This window comes from Mixophyes fleayi, chromosome 5 (assembly GCF_038048845.1).
Source record: "Mixophyes fleayi isolate aMixFle1 chromosome 5, aMixFle1.hap1, whole genome shotgun sequence".
Lineage (NCBI taxonomy): Eukaryota > Metazoa > Chordata > Amphibia > Anura > Limnodynastidae > Mixophyes > Mixophyes fleayi.
In genome coordinates this window covers 14790507-14813869 of record NC_134406.1, presented here as the reverse complement: position 1 = coordinate 14813869, position 23363 = coordinate 14790507, and the positions used below count along the sequence as shown (strand labels likewise).

The 23363-nt window shown below is 41.6% G+C and overlaps 1 protein-coding gene across 4 annotated transcripts in view; it reads right to left on the bottom strand.

Annotated features, from left to right (window-relative positions):
- Positions 1 to 6317, bottom strand: part of CYRIB (CYFIP related Rac1 interactor B) — a 62576-nt gene extending 56259 nt beyond the window's left edge. For 2 of the 4 annotated variants that reach the window (XM_075211708.1, XM_075211706.1), the window contains exon 1: positions 6173 to 6314. The gene's annotated coding sequence lies outside the window, so the exon portion shown is untranslated. Of the gene's footprint in view, positions 1 to 6172 lie in introns of all 4 variants that reach the window. The other 2 variants (XM_075211711.1, XM_075211709.1) reach the window with 2 other exon arrangements.
- Between the last annotated feature and the right edge of the window lie 17046 nt (positions 6318 to 23363).

Sequence of the window (23363 nt, the reverse complement as noted above, 5' to 3'; positions counted from 1 at the left end):
CAGATCCCTGGCCTGAAATGTGCCCAACAAAGTATACATAACGGCCAGTAAGAAATGTCAGTAGTAGACATAAATCAATTTCACAGCAATTAAAATCTGAATATATGGTGTAATTCAGAAGTGAAAGAATCCTCTTACACGGCTGTCTACACATTACCATGACAACACACACACTTCATATCACCATTTAAACTGATCCAATAAATGTCTTCAATAAATGTCTATGAGCAGCACGGTGGCTCAGTGGTTAGCACTTCTGCAGCACTGGGGTCATGAGTTCAATTCCCGACCATGGCCTTATCTGTGGGGAGTTTGTATGTTCTCCCTGTGTTTGCGTGGGTTTCCTCTGGGTGCTCCGGTTTCCTCCCACACTCCAAAAACATACTGGTAGGTTAAGTGGCTGCTAACAAAATTGACCCTAGTGTGTGTGTGTGTGTGTGTGTGTGTGTCAGAGAATTTAGACTAAGCCCCAATGGGGCAGGGACTGATGTGCGTTTTCTATACAGCGCTGCGGAATAAGTGGCGCTATATAAATAAATGATGATGATGAATGATACAATACTTAATACATATTACAGCATTAAAGGGTAACTGTCGTCTACAAACACTGGGGGCAGCCACTGTGTGGATTAATCTAAAATACAGCCAATCAATCCACTACAGAACTAGTGCCAGACTGTGTAAACCCCAGGAGCTAGGTAACCCAAGCACTAAAACACTTACTGCCGGTGCCTATATTTTGGGAGTCCTTCCTATCCATGACAACAGCTTCAAATCTTTCATGGTCCCTTTAAAAGATACCGCTTGCTCCTAGACTCGTTCGCCTAGCTCTTGAACTGTACATTATTCTGTCTTCCCTAGTGTCAAAAATGAGGTACGAGGCACAGATTACCTCATGCCACAGGTTAATGTGTGTAGTTGATAAACACACAAAGTCATGCACGGAGCTTCTTGTGCACCAGACCATACAATGTTTGTCAATAAAACCTTTAAAAGAAAGCAAACCTGTCAATTCTAACCCTTATGCATTATTATTACACCTAAGGGTTTATTAGCACATTTAAAGCCATCCCCTCATGCTGGTAGAACATAAAACAATACTAGCACAGAAAAAGCACAATGTAATTAGCTGGAAAGCTGCATCTCGCAGAGACAATGGACGTTACACATTAGATATGGCAATCGCTCCCAGCAGCCGGCAGCCCAGTGAATATGGCAATCCGCTAAGTGCTTGTTTGGCTGTAGAACATCCATATCTCATGTAAAATCACAGGGAGGATTGGTCCTGCTAATCAGAGTATTTATATCACCAGATTACAGGACACCGCATGCCTGTGGCTGCAGAATAGGACTGAGCCAAGGTTACACTGTAATAGCAAGCCATAATAATACCTTATATTTACAATACGCCTTTCAATTAGCATACATGGCAGACTCTCAAAGGGAGAGAGACGGCAAGGGTGGTATTCGCTTACCAACCTGTAATTGGGTAATAATAAGGCCTAGGGAAGATTAAGTCATTGACCAAGATCACACGGACAGTGGACTGTGCTGGAATGAAAACTAGCAAGCAGCTTCATTCATATATTCCACTTCACTCCTATGAACGAACATACCAGATGAACGCATTAGCAAACGTGTTTCAACATTTCCCATTCTGCATCACAAACGATACAGAGACACCTTTTGAAGCATTGACTAAAGAAATACCCTACACCTACTAGAAATCTCGTTATCAGTCATACTAACTAGGGAATTTAGATTGCAAGCTCTAAAGGCAAGCATTAAAGTACAGCACTGAACACTCATTTACAACACAAGCTAAACATGTCGGTTGCAGTGGACCTCAGGGACAGAGATAATCAACAGGCAATGTAAAGCAAACAATATCATCAACATCATCAGCTATTTATATAGCGCCACTAATTCCGCAGCGCTGTACAGAGAACTCACTCACATCAGTCCCTGCCCCATTGGAGCTTACAGTCTAAATTCCCTAACATAGACACACACACAGACAATATGAGGCCAGAAGTTAGCAAGCAAAGATTTAACTGTAAAGATTGCTTCGTTCGGGGATTTAAATGACAAATGCACAGCAACAAAAAGCAAAGTGTGGAATGATTACTACGAATAATAATTAAATTACAGCGTCATTTGAATTTATTACCTCTAAGGATGATCAAATAATAAAGAAAAAAATACACATGCCTTAGAGAGAACATGCTGCCTCTAGGAGAGCTGAAGCCTTACATAACGCTTAACAATGCAATGCAGATACTAGTCTCCTACCACTCATTACCTTGTATAGAACAGGACATAAAAATGTTCCCTGTGTTAAGTCCAAATATTAGTCACCGCAGAGAGGGGGATCTAGTCGCTGGGCATGTCGTGCAAAGAGATATCCAGAGATTATTATTCCCATGGGTAGAAATAAAACACTGCTTGATTTCAATCTGCCAATACCAAGGTCACATAAAGAGCAACCAGGCATCTATCTATCTATCCTGCCATCATGGAGATTGGAGGAGTTGATGGTGGAACGATGATGTTCCAAAGTGCTTAGGGTTAAAGGTGAGAAAGGATGTCTTCAAACGAATGCGAGGTCAACAGCAAGGCCAGATGAAATCATAAGAGCACACCTCTTTTCCACGGTTTCATTACAGCGTACTCCTTGCCTACACACACAGCGGAGGCGCCAATGTGTAGGCTGATCTAATATTTCGGAGAATAAACATTCTAGAAGAAGTGGCATCTCCGAGACATGAAGTGCATTCCACTCCACTCCTTGTGAATCACTCCAGATGGGGCAAGGTGACATATGCAAGAACGATAAGGAAGAACAGCATAGAGAATTATAAATAATTGAGGATAGTAAGGATATAGATCATTCCCTGTTTGAGCACATTTTCAAAAAGGGATCAATGCTCCCTAATTCCCCATTGTGAGCTCATACTTTTCAGAGGAAGAAAAAACACAGACAATTTGGCAACAGGGATTAACTCTAGTAGCAATCTTACTATTCGGTAAGATATATCCATTGTGTCATCGCTGGTTCAATCTGTATAGATGACAGGGGGTGCACTACAAACATGGATAATGATACAGCGCTATTTGCTCATGCTTCCTCATTCCAAACATCTATAATGTTGTGCCTCTGGATTTAACTCCCAAAATAAAAAATTATGTGTGTATCATAACGAAGCAGAAAAGATCTCCTCTATGCTTTGGTCAAAGCAAGTGTTCTGTTGCGTTAACTGTGACATTTACAGCAGGATGTTACTTATTTAATAGGCGCCAATCAAGTTTTGTCTGGGCAGACATATTTTAACATGATCAACCGACAATAATTCCCAGAGACCGTCCCTGGAAAGGTCTTTATTTTTCAAGAAAATATTTTATTCATCTGGGCTGTATAAATAAATATTTGCTTAAGAGTATTTAAAATAAATAAATAAATAAAAAAGATTATAACGAAGTTAATAAAAAGTAACTATGCGCGCTAGATGCTCAATGGTGTCAGCTAGAATATTGTACAATTATAAGTTACTTTATGGTGCAGTATTTTCCACAAATACGAAGTGCTGCTTCCTCATTCATCAGTTCTACGTTCTCAATGTCACGCAGACTGAAAAGATATTTCCCCGCATTAGTTAGAACTCCCATAGAGGAGTATTTATTGCTCCTTTGAAAAGGAAAATTCCAAACAAAAATTATGTTTTGCCAATAAAATCCCTCCTTCCCCCAATGAACAGAATAATTTGGGTTACATACAGAGGAGGAATCTTCCTAGGACTATACCCGACGCTACACAGAGGAGATATTTAAATATCAATTGCCCACAAACACACGCTGTGCCTTGGAGCTGATTGGATGAGCTATGACAGCTAACCAATCAGGTCCACTGACCTGTCTATGTATGTAGTTTACATCCAAACGATTATGAGTCGTTAGCCTGAGATAAGCATAGAAGTCACAGGTATTGGACCCATCAGAATTACTACATTGGCAAAATGTTGGTTTTAGGAGTTCTCATTAAAGATATATCGTTCTTTTATCTGGACTGAGTGAAGATGAAGGTACAGAGTAAATAGAGGACAGTGAGGAACAAACAAGTGTAGCACATGCAAGTCCAGACCCAAGCAAAAGTGGTACATACACCATTTGGATTTGCAGACCAGCAACAGCAGGGGTGGTTAGTGGAAAGTTTTATATCTGTGTAATAGTCAGAGCTGTATGAATCTCAGTGGCCAGGAAGCCAATCTGGATACAAATTGACTTCTGGCGCATAACGTACAAGAGTCATTTCGATTAAGGTGAATGGATACACAGCTTCACTGGCTACTTACAGGGGTCCTGCTGTTTCCTAAATGTGACAGAGCCTACATGGGGAATAATATTAGTATAATATAGTATTTTGTATATAGCACAAGAATATTCTGTGGCTTCAAAATAGGTGAATGACTGCACCACAGAGGAATTTTGGATTACATTAATAGGATCTACAGGATCTCTTGTACATCAGCTGGTAGACCTTAAGAAGAAACTGTGGGGTAAAGCAGACAGAACGGATTCAGAATAAGCAAAAGTACCCCACATACACAACAATGTTTTCTCATCATATCCGATGCAGTCTTATAATTACACAAAACGGGTATTAAAATAGAAGATCTTAACTTTTGCAAAAAGATCTTGGCATTAAAATTCATAGCGTAGGTGACTCGGTAAGGAGACTATGATTAGGCAAAAGTAAGGTGACATGGATAAGTCAGGCAAGCATAACCTGATGACATTGGCGAGACAAGAGAAGGATGCGTGAATTAGCGCAGTTTAGCCAAGCATAGGATGAATATGGTGACACTAATTAATCAAAATCTAGATTGGCACCGGTTAATTAAAAGCAGGATAATTAAGGTGGTACTGGTGAGGCAAAGGCAGGAGATGGGTGACCAATGTAGCACAGGTCATTAACTTGAGCAGTTTGTAATGTGGCATTAGTGATACAATAACAGAGAGGGCAAGGTGGTAATGCCACGTCCGCCATGAGCAGGGTAGAAAAAGATAACAGTGGTGAGTAAGGATAAAAACACAGCAGCTGTCAACCTGAACAGGGTGGATATTGTGTAGTGATAGTGGCAAAAAACGGGAAATCAAGACCAGAGCGGTAAACGGGGGCACTGGTCAATCAGGATGATTGTAGCTACAGTGGCACTGACCAGTAAAAACAAGGTGGGTGGGGTGGGTAAAGTAGCACTAGTCAGTCAGAAGCAGGAGGGGCTAAGTTGGCACTGGTCAATCCTCAGGACAATAGCTGCTAAGGAGCAAGGAGGGTAAAGGTGGCAATGGTCAGTAAACACCAGGGGATGTAAAGTGGCACTGGTCACTCAGGGCAAAGGGGACCAAGGAGACACTGGTCAATCATGATCAATGATGTTGGCTGAGGTGGCACTGATCAGTCAGGGGCAGGGTGGATAAAGTGGCACTGGTCTGGCAGGGGGAAGGTGGCACTGGTCACCTGTCAGTCGGGAGCAGGGTGGGCGTAAGGTGGCATCGGTCAGTCGGGAGCAGGGTGGGCGTAAGGTGGCACCAGTCGGTTGGGGGCAAGTGGTGTGTAAGATGGCAGTGGGCAGTCAGCACCAGAGAGGGGGTAAGGTGGCAGTGGGCAGTCAGCACCAGAGAGGGGGTAAGGTGGCAGTGGGCAGTCAGCACCAGAGAGGGGGTAAGGTGGCAGTGGGCAGTCAGCACCAGAGAGGGGGTAAGGTGGCAGTGGGCAGTCAGCACCAGAGAGGGGGTAAGGTGGCAGTGGGCAGTCAGCACCAGAGAGGGGGTAAGGTGGCAGTGGGCAGTCAGCACCAGAGAGGGGGTAAGGTGGCAGTGGGCAGTCAGCACCAGAGAGGGGGTAAGGTGGCAGTGGGCAGTCAGCACCAGAGAGGGGGTAAGGTGGCAGTGGGCAGTCAGCACCAGAGAGGGGGTAAGGTGGCAGTGGGCAGTCAGCACCAGAGAGGGGGTAAGGTGGAAATGGGCAGTCGCAGGTTGAGAGCACTGGTAAGATAGAGGCAGGAGGAGCAGAGGGTGATATAAGATTATTTCATCCCCGTGGTTCCCACCAACAGTCTGTCAGCTCCCTCCAGTCACTGTGCTGTCCAGTCCCCCCCGCAGGGTTCCCCCTCACCTGCTGGAGCGGCCAGGACGGGGAAGGACGGTCCTCGGGCCTAGTGTCGCTGCTGCATCTCCATTCACAGCTTCCTTCTCATTGAAGCTCCCGGCTCTGACACACACTGCAGCAGGCAGGGGCGGACACGCTCAGCCGTCTCTCCGCCTCCTCGCCTGGCGGCTGGGAGGACCTGCCGCTGCGAGGTGAGGGTGTACCAAGATGGCGGTAAGGAGAGGACTCCTTCCGGTCGCCATGTTGTGATTGGCAGTGACGGAGGATACGCGCTGGGTGGCAAACTCCAGTATGTGAGATAGGGACATGAAATCCCGACATTTGGAAGGGTTGCAGCACTGCATCACCTACTCTGATACTACATAAAATAAATAATAATTGTACTAGAAACAATTAATTGGTAAACCATAATCCTAATTAATGAAAGCAATTTAAACACAAAGGTATTCTAGTATTTTAGTCTTAATTTTTAAATCACTGTTGGTCTGTCACTCTTCTGCACCTTGTCCTTGCTATTTCTAGGCTTGGATTGTATGGCTATATATTTAATTTGCCTTTAATATATATGATATTTCAGATCGAATTATGTTTACCAGGACATTGTTAGGGAGCTACTGGTTTTAATGTAACTATTAATCTGCATTGTAATATTTAGTTTATGGAACACTGAATAGAACAAGATTATTTTACTATTGGTATTGTGCATTTTAGTGACTATTTGTGATTTGTTTTCGTTTATTAGTTAAAATAAGTATTGTGAACAATTTTGGGCGAAAAAATAAATGGTAACAGCCCTGAAATGACGAAACATGGGCTAGAGAGGTGGATTCCAATCTTTTTCAGTTCAAGGCACCCTTAGGGTCTCCAAAATATTTTCATGGCACCATAAGCCAAAATAATTACCAAGTAGTCCCCCGCCTTGCTTACCACTGGCCCTGACCGAGGCACCCCTGTGAGATATCCAAGGCACCCCAGGGAGCCTAGGCGCACAGTTTGGGAACCACTGGGCTAGGGTAATGTCAGATTTATGAATGAGCTCAGGTTGCATACAATCGTGCTGGCAAAATTGTAAGATTAAAACAAACTGAACCCAGTTCTTAGTGGAGAATGAGGCGAGACAGGCAGCTGTTGAACAGTCAGCGCTGTTATTGATGTTTATTAAGACTAGTGTTGTCACTAGACTTCTCCGGTCCAAATATTACTATACCTCCACCCCGCCAATCTGAGAGGGAAGATTCAGGGGAATCTGGGTTACAAGAATGTGAAGGTTCCAAAACATGCTGAACTAAAGGCAATCAGTGTAAATCACTGGTATTTGGTGCTCACAGATCCAGCTTGGGAAGGGCCTGGGATCCATTGATCGGATGCCAACAAGCTTTGGAAGCAGACGTGTTGTCAAAACCAAAAGGGGGTACCAGAGACCACCAACCCATAAAATAACTACAAAAGATCACCCCACAAGACTTATGGGGAATGTTTCTACTGGAAGAATCACACTACCTGCCTGAAGATAGGCGCTCACTTATCTAATCTCCCTATTTTTTTGGCCTCGATTACGCCAACAGATTAAACAAAATAATCCTATTATATAAAATGTCCCTAATTAATAGGGGAGTTATTTTCTGTATACATATATTTTTATATGGAGATACATATTGTTAAATACTATTTAATATATTTTATTTTTTTAACATGGATTAAAAATTATCTGTACATGGCTATAGCATATGGTGGCGATATATAAATGAAGGCTAAATAATACACCTATGCTCAGTAGCATAACATCTCATGGAAAATACAGCATTAATGAGTTCTCCAACAACGTAAGCAAGAAAATAAAGCTATAAAACTAGCAGCAGCCTAACTGCAATAATTGAGGCCAACTGTACAAAACAAAACATAACTCAAACCCTTCTGCTTCCCCTGGCAACCTTCCTGCATTGCTCTGACCTGTGAACAGCCTATAAAATAGTCACATGTAATAGAATGAGAAAGCAGAAGATATATCTTTTATTGCAGTTCCCTATTTCGCTCCACAGGAGCGGCAAGTCACACTTCCCTGCTTCCCACAGTCTATATTTTATTTCAGAGCAAAAATTAGTTTACATGGAAGATGGATATCACTAATATTCCTGTGCATGACCCTGAGTGGACATTTAAGCCTAGTAATGTGCACTAGACCTAAACAGATTTTTATTAAAAAAAAAAAACTAAAGTATTTTTAAATGTGTAGGTAGACACAGATGGATGCGTTTAGGGGGTTTTCATAATCTAAAACTGCTCCTATACAGCACAGAGGCTGTCACACCATAAACAACATATAGTACTAAACGTTAATAAGTGAATAATTAAGTTCAGAAGACACTTTAACAAATTGTTGCACTGACTTCATTATTTAGGCTGGTGTCAATTTTACATTTTGAAAGCAATGTTGAGGTGGAACAGAAGCACAAACAAGTGATCTGGTTCTCCAAGCTCAGAGGAAGATCTTCCTCCACTTCTAATCTTCTTCCTCCACTTCTAATCTGGATGATCATTTGGAACCTAAAGGCTGAGAGGGAAACTTTATATTTAGATAAGTTAGACCTAGGGCAGTGTTTCCCAAATCTAATCCTCAGACACCCCTAACAGCATGTTTTCTAGGTCTCACAGATTCACAAGTGAATTAATTAGTATCACTTATGGATAACTTTTATAATGTGTCAGTCAGTAATGAATACTTTTGTGCAGGAGATATGGAAAACATGCACTGATAGGTAGATAACTGAGGACCGAATCTGAGAAACACTGCCAAGGCCAACGGTGAAAGATATTTAATGAGGCACTTAAGGAGGTGATAATGTGCCACGTTCATAGTAAAAAGCAATGCAGAAAGAATTGGCTTTCCCAGAGCCAGAAATTCTTGGGGGGGTATTCAATTGTCCGCGGGATCGAGCGCGGAAAAACGATTACCGTTAATATGGTAATCTCTCGCTGGATTTCCCTGAGCTGCGAGCTGAAATCCAGCGAGTAAACTACCGTATTAACGTTTTTTTTTGCACAGGATTACCGTAATAACGGTAATCCTGCGCGGACCGCAGGATTTTCAGCAATCCCGCGGACAATTGAATATGCCCCTTCATGTCTAAAAAAAAAAGATGTCTATGATTTTCTGTACCCAATTTTGGAGAATACAGCACCTAAACCAGATGCAGCAATTACAAGCCAGGAAAATATCCACAGAGATATGGACAATGAGATTAGAATTTTTCCCTTAGGTTAGATGGACCTCAGACAAAAAGGGAGTTGGTCTGAAGTCATCTATTGCTATTACTGACCTTTCGAGAAGCATGAATTATTGACTCCAATATGATTAGTCGACAAACTTTTTACCCCAAGGACTATACACAGGACACGCGGGACAAGGGGTTCATTACAGTAAGGGCAGTCAAGATATGAAATTCATTGCCAGGGAAGGTTGTGATGGCAGATTCAATAGATATGTTTAAGAAAGGGTTAGACAAATTTTTAGCAGAAAAGTGTATCCAGGGATACGACCGTGAATTAAAATGAAGGATAGTAGTGGATATAGGGTATAAATAGGACTGCAATATTTAGTCTGGGGGGATTTTCACAATTGAAACAGATTGGCGGTTGCTTACTCTGGATCAATTTCAAATATAAGTGAGGGATCGCAGGAGATCCAAAATAGGTTGAACTTGATGGACTGGTGTCTTTTTTCAACCTCATCAACTATGTTACTATGTTAAACTTGTTTCAGAAGCCTCCATTGACTCAATGAGTTTATCAGCACAGAGTATGGGGCTATCTCTTGGGGCCAAGAGAACTCTCTGGCTCAGACTGGGGCAGGAGAATTCACATTTCAATCTCCACTTGAGCACAAATGGTTATTCAGATCCAAGCTAGATCAGATCATTGCCAAAAGCAAAGCAGGGGACAAGAACTCCCTTTGGGGAGAGAAGAAAGGAGCCAAGGACTGCAGGGAGAAAACTCAGAACACCACCCTCAGAAGGGGACAGACTGGCAAGATTCTGGCCTTTGTGTGTCAATACGCCTCAATACCAAATGGTAAAGATGGTGTTGACCAAGGCACATCACATAGAATGGGTAGATGGAAAGATGGCTAAAATCCAGACATCTCCATAGAAGCCATATCTTCTGCGAATAAAGCATCTGATAGAACAAGGCCTCCTGATATTTACATATTCGGATGACAAGGAAATAATATTGAACCCTTTTAAATAATCCTGAACTGTCTCCAAGCACAGGGATGTTTGGTGACCTGAAAAATAAATATATTGGCTCTCTCTAATGAGGAGGTTCCTGGGAAAAAATGTAGACAATCAATTTCTCATCTTTACCAGGCAATCATCAACTAGACACTGAGGAGGATCAGGCATCACCACATAACTACTGTAGAATGATGGAACTCAAAGTAGTCCAACTCTCCCCAGTGACCTTACAGGATTCCATCAAAGGATAAACAATCATAGAGAACGTTGTCAATCAGTGTTGTCAGCTAAGTCCGCAAGGTGGTACTCATAGCCTCTCCTGGCAGGATTGGAGAAAAACCTCAGCCCTAGCACCTTGAAAGACCAGTATTAGGTCATCAAAAACGGTCACCGCATCCCCTGATTGGAACCTGTCAAGCACCTAAGACTCAGGTTACACTGAAATTATTCCCATCAGACTTTGTGCTTGTACTACAGGTACTGACAGAGCCACCTTTCTAACCATTCGGTACTATTGAATTGAGGGAACAAATACTAGATACTGTTTTCCACATAGTCAAAACTTCAGCAAGGAGGACGGGTGAAATCCAAGCTTTGTGAGCATCAGAACATCACGTTGTTCTTCAACCTGACACAGAATGAATTTCCCAAGATATTAAATGTTCCACTTCCACCAAGATACAGTACTACCCTCCTCCGACAATCCTCAGAATCCAAATCAAGAAGCGTCTCTGAAGGTAGATGTGATGTGTGGCTCAATGTCACGTCAGAAGGGAAAATGCATTATATACTCAGCGTAAATTTAATTTTCCTTGTCTGGAGACATGGCAGTGTGCATGAAATCCCATCGATCTGTTGTTGGTCTTCAAGATCGGCCAGTTCACAAAGACTGGCAGCATTTCCTGACGTTCTGCCTGGTGGAGAGGATGTAACCCTTTCATTATGGCAAGTATAAAATACATTTTCTTTTATACAGGCAAGCTGAAGAATCCCAGGAAACACATACCTTTGTAGTATCATGATAAGGATATAATCAGAGGAGTTAATACTCCTAAGTAGAAATCATCATCATGACCATTTATTTATATAGCGCCACTAATTCCGCAGCGCTGTACAGAGAACTCACTCACATCAGTCCCTGCCCCATTGGAGCTTACAGTCTAAATTCCCTAACATACACACACAGAAGGACACACAGACTAGTGTCAATTTGTTAGCAGCCAATTGACCTACCAGTATGTTTTGGGAGTGTGGGAGGAAACCAGAGCACCCGGAGGAAACCCACGCAAACACGGGGAGAACATACAAACTCCTCACAGATAAGGCCATGGATGGGAATTGAACTCATGATCCCAGTGCTTTAAGGCTGAAGTGCTAACCACTTAGCCACCGTGCTGTCCACATCTACTATATAAATGCCTAGTGGCGTGTGTGGAAAAAAAAAAACAAGCTGCAGCGCCACCTGCTGGGCAGAGTTATACACTGACCTATATATTTCTTGAAGGAGAAGTGACAGTTGGGAGTGTTTGTTGTTTGCCGGGGGTGACAGTGGGGAGTTTTTAACACCTTAAGTAGCTTGATGAAGATGAAGGATGAGGTGATGGAAAAAAATGATGAGGTGGTGACATGTGGACAAAACCACGTTAAAAAAGGGCGCTTGCGTCGGAAAGTAACGCTCTTCCCCTGAGGAGGCCTGGGCTAGGCCCAAATGCATGACAAGAACCTTTTTAACACCTTAAGTAGCTTGATTTGACTAGAATGCATGAGTATCATGCACGGGTTAACTTGTCTTCTATAAGTGGGTAGTTTTGATTTTGTATATCTCTCTAATGAATAAAACAATAGTTCTGCCATTGCTCTGATATCTTACATACACAGTATCAATAAATAAATATTTTTCCCCTCCTGGCAAAGCAATGTGTTCTTTTACATTGTCTAGGACAGGATTTGTTAAGCCACAAATTCAAAGGGTGAGCTGTGTTAGACTCCTACAGCTAGATCTGTAAGTCAGCTTGTAGGTAGCAACAACTTATATTGTAGCCCTGAAATGCACAGCTACAACGCCCATATAGTGAGACGGCCTCCGTCAACGACTGCTTGTATCATGGCAGAGACACTTACAGGGGTACGACACACAGCTATTTTTGGAATAGAACTATGTCCAAGTCAGAAAACACAAAGCTGTGTTGTATCCCAGCACAATGAAACAAAAAGTGCCCAATCATATAAAGGCATGGCTTAGAAGCACAGAAGGAAGCTGAAAATAAATATATAATTAAAAGTTGCTTTCCTTAACGGTAAAAAGGGCATTATCTCCAAAACAAAAGATTCCAGTTGTTTGATTGTGATAAGAATGTGATACATTCACTATTATAAATTGAACAATGTTAATGTAGCTGCATTCTCTATAAAATACTCAAAGCATACTCAGGTAGTCCGTAATATAACCCTATCATGGTAGCAAGGTTATCTTTCTTCCTCTGTCAGCCACAGTCTTGTACCTTGCAAATAAAAGCTATAAAAGTTTCATTCCAAATTCTTTCATCAGCTGGTGAGGACAACTGGAGACAGCGATGTGGCCAATCAGAGGGTGGCAAGAACTACATTAGGTAACTACGTTACCTAAATTGTACTATGGTTGGTTTCTCACGGGAGATACATAATTTTCCCTCCCCTTGTTCACTATGCACAGGGAAAACAATTATCCCCAGCACATTCTACAATGTGCTAAATACAAGGAACTTAATAGAATACTGGTCTATTAATGACCACAACTGCAATTTGAATACCAAGAGGTGAATCTGCATAATAAACTCCAACTTGATTCTTTATATTTCTATCTTTAAACAAAAAAAAAAAACAACTACAAAGTAACCAGCCACCATGTATAGTGCTGTATTGTATTATTCTACGTTGTGTTGTACCTGGAAAATGTTGCAGTTGTGTCCTGACAAGTATACAAAAACAAACAAAGGATCCACAGTTGTGTACGGATACCCCAGAGATTGCTGAGTTATTCCAGGGACATGGAGGGATCTGGAAGGAAAAGAAAGAGGGGAAATAGTATTTAATATTTAGGCTGAATTTTGGCTCTGGAAATATATTAATAATGATCAACATTTAAGTGTTTCCTGCTTTCGAACATTTGTATGTTCTATATAAATAATAACCACACACACACACACACACATTAATTATACCTAGGACAGATAAAAAAAAGAGTGCAGACACTACTGCACACTGTATTCATCTACTCATCATAATATTATTTCCAGTTAAGTCCCACCCACTTCCTCATATGCCCCACCCCTTTCCAGATCTGTAAATCCAGTTTGGAAACATGCAGTTGGTGAGAGGTGTGTTGCTGGGGTCTAAGAAATGAAGAAAAGAAATATAGAGTCCATAAACAATATAGTTTGTGGAATGCATTTGCTTGAAGGCTGTAATAACTAATGTTCAAAATGTTCCACAAAGTAATGCACTTTCCTTCAACCCATGGAATAAAGGCTTAATTCGTATTTAAAAAAATATATATTGACGCCATAATAAAATCTCTTCTTTGACTTCAAAACACTTGGGGGTATATTTACTAAACTGCGGGTTTGGAAAAAGTGGAGATGTTGCCTATAGCAACCAATCAGATTCTAGCTGTCAATTTGTAGAATGCACTAAATAGTGACGGCTGCATACGGGAACCTCTTATGTCAAGATACCTGTTCCGTTAACGCGATCTCAGAATTCCATCAGTCCTAATAAGTTCTCAGCAATATAACATAATGGGAGTATTATTTGTGTGTGCATCAGGACAACAACCTCCAAACCAAGATTTTTTTTATTTTCAATCATATGCTACACCTTCATAGAACAATCATCATCACCATTTATTTATATAGCGCCACTAATTCCGCAGCGCTGTTCAGAGAACTCACTCACATCAGTGCCTGCCCCATTGGGGCTTACAGTTTAAATTCCCTAACACACACACACACACACACAGACAGACACAGAGACAGACAAACTAGAGTCAATTTGTTAGCAGTCAATTAACCTACCAGTATGTTTTTGGAGTGTGGGAGGAAACCCACGCAAACATGGGAGAACATACAAACTCCACACAGATAAGGCCTGGTTGGGAATTGAACTCATGACCCCAGTGCTGTAAGGCAGAAGTGCTAACCACTACGCCATCATGCTGCCCATGTTTCCAAGTCCTCCTAATTTAGTTTTCCTTCTCTTCTGACTATAACCTCGCTATATTGCTTCCATTTTTTACTATTGCTTTTAGTGCTGTTATGGGATGGGGGAGGGGGGGGGGGGGGGGTTTCAAGGACGTCTGAAGGGATGGTGATGCTCAGTAATGCTGCTGCCACATGCTTCCTCAGGACCACCTACACCCACTGTATTTACGCCCTAGGACACAACTTTAAGGGTGATATGCTCCACACATTGTGGCTTTAACCTGTAGCGAAAGGTTTTTGTTTTTTTGGATATTCCAATCCAGATTTACAGACATCTCCTCACACTTACTAAGAACTTCTATGCCTGCCTTCCTGCCGAAGGGGCAGGCGCAGGCTGCCAAAGTTCAGTCCGGGGGGGCGCACAGGCGGCCACATCACATGCGATGCGGCTGCGTCATTGATTACGCGGCTGCATCGCATGTCTTGTGATGCGGCCTCTAATATATATGAAATATAGTATTCAACGGGTGGGCAGCCGCCCCAAACAGCCGTCAGACTGAGCGGCCCGGGGGCCTGATGCCGCTCTGCCCCCCGGCCCAGCGCGCCCCTGCGAAGGGGTCACTAAGCCTGAAGGGAAATTTGTAAATCAAGGTTTTTTTTCAGCTGCCAAATAAGCAATTACCAAATATTAGTGTTCCCCTTCTTTATGGTTTGTACTTAATTAATTTATGGCCATAGAAAAATTAACCTTCATTCTGAATATTTATTTGGACCACTTACATTCGCAACCTTAAAAACTTACCTTCCTGTTTTCATTTTTCTTTCTTATGGAACCTACTAGATTTGTTCACTTTGTACCTTTGACCCCTCCCCAGGTTTAACCCCCCTTTAATTTGGGTTTTGTCTTCTTTTGTCCCTCCACGGTTTTGCATAACTGTTGTTGGCTACGTAGCGATAACAAGTCGACCCCTTATTTTCTTTACAACCCAATAAAATATTTTGAAATAAAAACAGCTGCCCACGTTGCTGTGAGTTCTAGTTTGTGTAGAACAGATTACTGTCTTAAGACAGAGTAGTGCAGCTGTGCGTGGGAGTCTTTATCTCTTCTTGCTGGAGATTGCATTATACTGTTTAGCAAATTAAGGATAGATGCATATAAGAACGAAGCTAAACTAAGTCATGTCTTACACACACAGACACACAACCTTTCACCATCATCACCATTTATTTATATAGCGCCACTGATTCCATAGCGCTGTACAGAGAACTCATTCACATCAGTCCCTGCCCCATTGGAGCTTACAATCTAAATTCCCTAACATACACACAGACAGACAGACACACAGACTAGGGTCAATTTTGATAGCAGCCAATTAACCTACCAGTATGTTTTTGGAGTGTGGGAGGAAACCGGAGCACCCGGAGGAAACCCACACAACACGGGGAGAACATACAAACTCCACACAGATAAGGTCATGGTTGGGAATTGAACTCATGACCCCAGCGCTGTGAGGCAGAAGTGCTAACCACTGAGCCACCGTGCTGCCCAACCTTTTGAAAAAAGAATATTGTTTATATAGCGCCAATCATGTTACACAGCAATGTACAGAGAATAAGCAATCATTTGAATATAACTTCTTTATGTTTTTTTTTTTTAAAATAACCTTTTACACTTCCTGATAAGATTATATAACTTTTCACTTTTCACATCATGCAGCCTATTCACATCTTTGAAAATCATAATTGAAACAGTTTCGAGTGATTTACAATCATAGGCAAAAAAAATCACTCTTAGCCCTATAGAAGTTATATTCAAAACAGCTGTTGAAGGTGACGCTACAAAAGCCAAAATAAGGACAAGTGTATAAACAGCTTCGTATCGAAGGTCATTATTGTAAATTACCAAGAGATCCAACTGTGAGTTTAAAAAAAATGATTGAGGAATACATTGAGCTTGCTCTTTTGGAGGGAATAATTACAAAATCACCAAGCGGTTTTCTAATCAATGATCACCTATTAACTCGTATTTTATATTCTTTGCCTAAGGTTCATAAAAATGTACATGATCCTAAAAGACAACCAATTGCGTAGGGACCTAACAACTCATTATTTCAGCCTTTGGCTAAGCTTATTGATTGTTATAACTAGGCCATTGTTTGAAAAATCTCTACCTGTCTTAACGATACACAAGACTTTCTGCTGAAGTTGAAGGATATCGAACAGCCAGATGGACGCGGGTGGTTAGGTAGGATTGATGTACAGAATAGGTAGACATCAATACCACATAAGGGAAAGAATGGAGTGCGTTAAGCATTATTGAGGGAAATTTTATCATTGGGGTTTGTGAATTTTTTGGCATATCATGGTTTGTGCTTGAAGAAAACTATTCCAGAAACAAGGGACAAGTATGGGAGCAAATATAGTCCCATGTTAGGCTAATAATTTTTTTAATATTATGTAGATTGCATATTGGTTTAGGTATGTTGACAAAATATTCTTTATATTGTTAATCAGACGAAAGAAGTCTCATGAACATGATATAAAATGTAAATGAGGCACAAGATACCATTACGTTTACACTGAGAAAAATGCTAAGACTATTTATTTCCTAGATGTACTGGTTTCCGTAAGGATAGGAAAATGCAGACAGATTTATACCATAAACCCACAGATAAGAACTATAGTTCTGGTTCATTAAGGATCTTAACTTGAGAAACTTCTTATTTCAGTCTCCTGGACAAAACCTTGTTACAATGCAGGGGGTGCAAATTAGTATTCTGTTTTGCACAGAAGTTAAATACTGACTGTTTTTTCATGTAGCACACAAATACTTGATAGCTTATTTGTACACTGAAATTTAAAGTTGATATTTGTGTGCTACATGAAAAAACAGTCAGTATTTAACTTATGTGCAAACCAGAATACTAATTTGCACCCCTTGCATTGTAACATGGTTTTGTCCAGGAGAATGAAATAAGAAGTTTCTCAAGTTAAGATCCTTAATGAATCAGGCCCAATGTGCTACATTTTGATAGTTTTCACCCACCAGGGGTGAGGACAAAATACCAGTTTATCATGGCACGCCGGAATACATGGCATGATGTAAAATCTGAAAGAAGGGCTGAAGAGATGGTGGATAAATTTGCATAAAAGGGATATGATTAAAAGTTTTGGTTAAGTTAAAACATAAGGTTGTTAATTTACTTAGAGAATCCCTGTTACAACAAAATAAAGTGTTGAATTCTATCAGTAGGATACCATTTGTAAGTAACTATGAAGTATAAAAAAAGGACGGACATCATCAATTTATATGGCGCCAACATATTCCGTAGCGCTGGCCAATTAGACATGTACGTAGTAAACAGTTTTAAGAGATGCCTTGGTCAAGGCAGATGTTCATGACCCCGTTGTACAAACTAGATTGTTACCCCGATTGTTTCCATGTAGAAATTGCGGACATTGTAATAGTTTAACTAAAGGTGTATTTGTTTCATCAGCATCGCAGTGTAAACCAACCATTACTAGTATACGAGACATGTGAGAGTGAAGAGCAGGGCCGGATTAAGGGAATGGAGGCCCCTGGGCTAAGGGCGCCTCCATTCCCCCGTGAGGCCCCCATTGTGAGCCACCCGCCGCTCCTGTCCCCCATGAGGGCCCCCCCCCCAAGTGCTTACCTGTCACTGTAGTCCTCCGTCCCCGGCGCACTGTAAGCTCCTTACTGAGGAGATCTCGCGAGAGTTCACTCGCGAGATCTCCTCAGTAAGCAGAGTACTGAGCGCCGGAGATGGAGGACTGGACTGACTGTGCTCAGCAGCATTGATCGGGCTGGGGGCGCCCCCGGACCGATCAATAATGCTGCTGCGGACTTTGAAGGGCCCCCTGGATGCCCGAGGCCCCTGGGCTATAGCCCAGTTAGACCTCGGGTTAATCCGGCCCTGGTGAAGAGCTGTGGATTTTGGTATGTGGGCCAAATATCAAGTGCTGCAAGACCAAGACTCCTAGACCATAAATCTACAGCTGGGTACACAGCGATGCAATCACCGTGCAGATCACACGATAAACAACTGTTTGGCCAGATATTGTAAGAGTGTTTACACTCCCATGATTATGATTTATCTTACCAAAACCCATCATATCTGTTGATTTGGTTTTATAAAACTACCTAAAAATTACGATGGAACGATGTCGGACAAATGTGGCAGTGTGTACACACACATGACCAGCAGCGTAGGCAGACATCCATAGAGTGTGTACAGAGTCACGATCTTTTCAGCAGACGTTATGAGAGATGAAGATCACAGATCTGAAGTTAAATCGTGTAGGTGTGTGCACATGAATCTGCATGATCACCAGGACTTTCAGTTGTTGGTACAATCGTTACAGAATTCGCAACTGAAGTGTGTACCCAGCTTAACATTAGAACCTTTAGTGTAGATGACAAAGGTAAAAACTTTGAAAGTCAGAGGCAGCACGGTGACTTACTGGTTAGCACTTCTGCCTCACAGCACTGGGGTCATGAGTTCAATTCCCGACCATGGTCTTATCTGTGAGGAGTTTGTATGTTCTCCCAGTGTTTGCGTGGGTTTCCTCCGGGTGCTCCGGTTTCCTCCCACAGTCCAAAAACATACTGGTAGGTTAATTGGCTGCTATTAAATTGCCCTTAGTCTCTCTCAATCTGTGTTTGTGTATGTTGGGGGATTTAGATTGTAAGCTTCAATGGGGCAGGGACTGATGTGAATGAATTCTCTGTGCAGCGCTGCAGAATTAGTGACGCTATATAAATAACTGATGATGAAAGTCCAGTTGGAAGACATTTTTTTTGTAATAGGCATAATATATCTCAGGTACATTGTCAGGTTCTATAAGGGGTCAAGCTGCCACCTCCAGAGGGGCCAATTTGAAAAGAATATTGCTAAAAAGACATTTATAGTTTAATTGGGGGCACTATGTCCAAGAGGTCTAAATATTTAATTCAATTTAAGATGTTTTTTCTTTTAAATAAGTAAATGTTTGGCTATATGATAATCTGTTTTTATGTTTGGGAATGTTGATTCTAAGAGATATGTTGTGTTATATGTGCACATATGGAGATTTATGCAATAAGCAACAATGTCTGTTGATACCTTGTGTCCATGTTGTTGGATAGTTATTCATTTTTCTATATAAAATAAATATTTAAGCTGAATATTATTTTAATAATGATTTAATTAATGCATTTAGTTGTTCTGCATAAAAAAGGAGCATTTGCCTGTGTGTACATTGTATATCTTAAGAATGGAACATGCTCCCGAAATGTTATATATTATTCCTGCAGTTTATGCGTTTCAATAAAATGGAAACATTTTTGTGAAGCCGGATTCCCAAGTGAGCTGATGTTCTCTGTGTTTGTATGTATAAAGTTTGGTGGGCAGCACGGTGGCGCAGTGGTTAGTACTGCACTGGGGTCATGAATTCAATTCCCGACCATGGCCTTATCTGTGAGGAGTTTGTATGTTCTCCCCGTGTTTGCGTGGGTTTCCTCTGGGTGCTCCGGTTTCTTCCCACACTCCAAAAACATACTGGTAGGTTAATTGGCTGCTAACAAATTGACCCTAGTCTGTCTCTGTGTGTGTGTGTGTGTGTGTGTGTGTGTGTGTATGTTAAAGGATTTAGACTGTAAGCTCCAATGGGGCAGGGACTGATGTGAGTGAGTTCTCTGTACAGCGCTGCGGTATTAGTGGTGCTATATAAATAAATGGTGATGATGATGATTAAGCACTGTTCCACCTGACAAGGGGAGCAAGTTACGCCAAGGTCCTGGAGATTTGGCAACGGCATTTTGGTCGGATTCAGGTTGTAGTAGTAGTCGTGTCTTTCTGTATGCCCCAGTAGGACCAATTATTCTGACATCCATAACACCAGTAAATTTTAACTTTTCTTAGCTATGCTGTGCGTGAGCAAACATTTTATTATTATTTTTTTTTTTTTTATTTCATTAGTGGCCCTGGGCCACCTGAGGGTTTGAGCTGTGGAAGATGGAGAGCGCTCTGCATGATCTGCTAGGGATCGATCCGGAAGCGAAGTGCTAATCAGACAATCGAGCAATTGTATAGAGCAGACCTGGCCAAACTATGGCTCTCCAGGTATTGTGAAACTACAAGTCCCAGCATGCATTGTCAGCTATCGGCTGGCTATCTACTGGCAAAGAGCATGCTGGGGCTTGTAGTTTTCGCAAACACCTTGAGAACCTGAGGTTGGCCAGACCTGGAATAGAGGAAACAACATTAAATACATTCATTGTAGCGTTGGCACAGGTCTATGGATTATTACTCATTGTGATGTCATTTCCGAAGTACGATTTTACAAAGAAGCTTCACTGTGTTGTAAAGACATGGTATTGTTTAAAGATCATTCCAAGTTGTCTTATGAGTCATTGCTTATTACATCTAACAGCTTTCATGTTTGTCTTTATCATGTTTGCTTTGTTACAATCTCACGTTTCAGTTTCTATCTCACACATCCGTTGGACTGTATCAGAATTGTTTGAACGTTTGATATTTTGTTGCAGAGGGCGAAATCTATTTTGTGTCTGGTCTGAAATCGCTGCAGGCTGCAGGTTAGTGATGGCAACAAAACGTCTGACTGCAATCTATATGTGTGCACAATTATGGGTCAGCTACATTAAGTGATACCATGCCATGTGATAAAGTCACTCGGCCTGACCTCAAGATGGCCAAGTTGAAAACATATCAGGTTATTTGGAGTTCAGGCATTTGTGGCCAGCTTTAGAAACTCATTCAGAAGTTCCTCTGCGCGCACTGCCATATTTCTGTAAGAGAGTTTCCTTCCACCACATTTCAGAGGAAGGATGGTTTCCAGTGACACCGAAATGTCAAATGTGATCACGTTTGACATTCGGTAGTAACCAGTCCTTGCATGTACAGTCATGAGTCAATGGACAAATCTTCAGTGAACGCAAATAAATAGTGCGGACAGAGTCCAAAAACTGCTACTGCACTGCAAACACCCCCCAGCACAAGCACAACTGGATATGGGATTATTGGAACCTATGGATTCCCATTTCCATACCTGTTTACAGGCTTTTACTATTGTTGAACATTGAACAAACATCCCTTTTAATAGTAATACATTGATGTTGACCTCATGAACCTCACACAGAACAGTTCCGTTATCACAGAATGGACTTTGTTCTCTGTATAAACAGTACAGCACTGTAACGAATCCCTCCCCACCCAAAAAAATAAAAAAAAAGACCTTTATTAAAATCTGCAGCTGAGATTGTAGAACTACCAAGAAAAAAAGGAATTTATTCCATTTTGGAATAAGGCAGTAACATAAGAAAATATAGAAAAAGTGAAGCGCTGTGAATACTTTTCAAATACACTCTACATGGGTGTGATTTAATCATTATGGCATTGTTTAACATAGCAATTTAAATGTATGACACAATGTTATTTTAATCACCTTATGGCTCCACCTCTAACCTTGGTGCCATCGTGGGAGGATGGGCGTCGATTTCTAGAATGCTCAGGGGCCCAAACGGCTGCACCAATTTTTCCCAAACTCAGTCCACAGGGAGCACTAACAGTGCAGGTTTCCATATCTCCTTGCTGGAGCACAGGTGTATTCATTACTGGCTGACACATTGTAACAGACCCACAGGTGGTATAATATATCACTGGTGACCTGGAAAACCTGCACTGTTAGGGGGCCCTGCGGACTGGGTTTGAGACACACTGGGCTACACTGTTGAGCGATAGCTCCACCTCCAAACATCTAATTTCATTATCCAGATTGGGACAACACCCTCTTCTCCTTTCACCCTCACTGCTTAGATTCCACAAGTTGCTCTGGCCCACAAGATATAAATCCATTGAATTGCCAGTCTATCTTTGTCACGGTTTCATTTTGCTTTTGTCTTGCATCCCTCTTTGGGACCTCCCAGTTGGAGGACTTTACAGACTGGCACAGGAGGAGATTTAGGGAGTCTACTGATCATTCAGTGTACTGCTTTGAACATGTGCAGGGAGTGACTGTGGACTAGGCTAATAGACACAGTGGTTTAGGATTGGAGCAATGTCTTGTTTGGTACCCTTAGGTCTCACTGTGGATGTCTGCAAGACAGTCACCCACTCCTTTCCTTGTTCTTCCAGCCCTCACATTGTCATAGTAACATAGTTGATGAGATTGAAAAAAAAAAAAAAAAGACACCAGTCCATCAAGTTCAACCTATTTTGGATCTCCTGCGATCCTGCACTTATATTTGAAATTGATCCAGATTAAGCAACCGCCAATCTGTTTCAATTGTGAAAATCCCCCCAGACCCAATATTGCAGTCCTATTTTTACCCTATATCCACTACTATCCTTCATTTTCATTAACGGTCGTATTCCTGGATGCACTTTTCCGCAAGAAATTTGTCTAACCCTTCCTTAAACATATCTATTGAACCTTCCCTGGCAGTAAATTCCATATCTTGAATGCCCTTACTGTAAAGAACCCCTTCCTTTGCTGGTTGTGAAATTTACTCTCCTTTAACCTTGCATCTTAGATTGCCATTAAGTGTTGATATACATTTTGGTAGTGGTGTTCAGTTGTCCGTTAGGGTAGGGTGGAAATTGCCCTTTGGGCTAGTCCTATGTGCGAAAAAAGGCGCCTGGGCAGTTTCGCCAGCGGCAGATCACCAATACTCTAATTTTAAATGACTTCACTGTTCTTATAAACGTATGTTATCATCTCCTTCCTCAACTGGCTACAGAGAGCAAATACTTGATTCCAATAGAAGGG